The sequence below is a fragment of the Propithecus coquereli genome, unplaced genomic scaffold, assembly GCF_000956105.1.
Source record: "Propithecus coquereli isolate 6110/MARCELLA unplaced genomic scaffold, Pcoq_1.0 Scaffold619, whole genome shotgun sequence".
NCBI classification, from domain to species: Eukaryota; Metazoa; Chordata; class Mammalia; order Primates; family Indriidae; genus Propithecus; species Propithecus coquereli.
The window spans coordinates 379,024-380,887 of record NW_012152163.1 but is presented as its reverse complement, the minus strand read 5'-3'; positions in this window follow the sequence as shown (position 1 = coordinate 380,887).

The window sequence follows — 1,864 nt, the reverse complement described above, 5'->3', positions numbered from 1 at the left end:
AAAAAAAAAAAAAAAAATGGAGTCTTCACTCAACAAATTATTATTAAGCAGCTATGTTGTGCTCCAGGGATACAATAGTGAACAGGATAGACTCAGTCCTTGGTCTCAGTGCTTATAGTTAAAGGGGAAGACAAACAATAAACTAGTAAATAATTATGTAATCAGTTTGATAAATTTCAACTTATAAAATATAAATATGAAACAGTTTTATTTTTTCCCCATTATCCATTACCACTGTCTCTAGAAATCCTCTTGCTCTCTGGATAGCAGATTCCCTTAAGCACATCCTGCTCTGGTCCCATAACTTTATAATCAATTGTAGTAATTAATATAGTCTCATTCCAAGCATACTCAGGCCTGTCCATTTTAAGTCTTTAATCTCATCTGTAATTCATAGCTCTTCCTGGTGCAGGTGGACTTGTGGCCACAACAGCTCTTAGTGGAGGGGGTGGTGACGTCACTCCTTTCTCTCCCCTTGGCTCTTTCTCCTCTCAGGTGAGGATGAGGAGGAGGGAGAAAGAATATTCTCTGCAAGACTGTCCATGGAGAATTGGCCATTCTCTCCCCCTCTGGCTGTTGCTACATCAGTAGCAGTTCTCCCAACATGTCAGATGTCCAGATGCCAGCTCTCTTACTTGGACTGTACACATTGAACTCTTTAGGGGCCTCCCCTGAGCACTCCCTAATGTAGGAGACCTCAGACTCAACTTCTTTCTCTGGAACACCCCCACTGATTCCTGCCAGGGACTATCTATTAATAACATACATCCTTTTGTTATTGGGGGATCCTTATCTGGAGGTGCTTCTTGGGGAGTGCCAGCAAGAGCCTTAAACCTCAGCCACCTGTTGTGCTGTCCAATTGACTCACATGTGAAGAACTTATATACGTAATTCAAGGAGGAAGAGTATGTAGGCAGCTCCCATCCTGGTGCTCTTCTCTTAACACTGACCATCTTTCTCCTCCCTTCCTTCACTCCCAAGGGCATCAGAAAAGCTCATCCAGGTCAATGGTTCGGTGAATTCAGGCAAGTTCTCAGCTTGGGGAGGGAGAGAGAAGCTTGTTGAACCTCAAAACTTGTGGGAAGAGAATGTGGGAATAAGCTGAATGGCCCCCATCTCCTTCAATTGGGGGCAGGTAATGGATGATTGCCAGCTACAATAAATAGTAGTCACTCATGGATATATGAACTAATTGGAAAAATTTGAAATACCTATTTATGTTGCAGAATTTATAGTAAAGTGATTAATATTAGTGATTGACCTTCAAGCATAAAAATAGTGATATGACTTTTGGGGTACAATAGTGTTCTGATTATATATATCTTTCTCATCAGCCATCACATAGGAAGCCTTTTAGTCAGCTTGAGCTGCCATAACAAAATACCATAGACTTGCTGGCTTAAACAAGAGAAATTTCTTTTCTCACAGTTCTGGAGGCTGGGAAGTCTAAGAGCAAGATGCTGGCCAGTTTGGTTCTGGTGAGGGCTGCTCTCTCCTTGGGTTGCAGATGGCCAACTTGTCACTGTGTTCTCACATGGCATTTCCTCAGTGCTTGCACACAGGGAGAGATTCTCTCCCTTTTCCTCTTCTTACAAGGCCACTAATCCCATCATTAGAGCGCCACCCTCATTACCTAATCTAGCTCTAATTACCTTCCAAAGGCCCCATCTCTAAATAGCATCACATTGAGGGTTAGGACTTCAATGTATGAATTTTGGGGGAATACAAACATTCAGTCCCATAACACTATAAACTTCTAAATATAAAGATAAATATGAATTTATATGTATTCTTCTAGATCACATAAAAATATATATAGTAAATACATTAAATGCATATAAATTTAAAGGTAAATCTAGGCTCT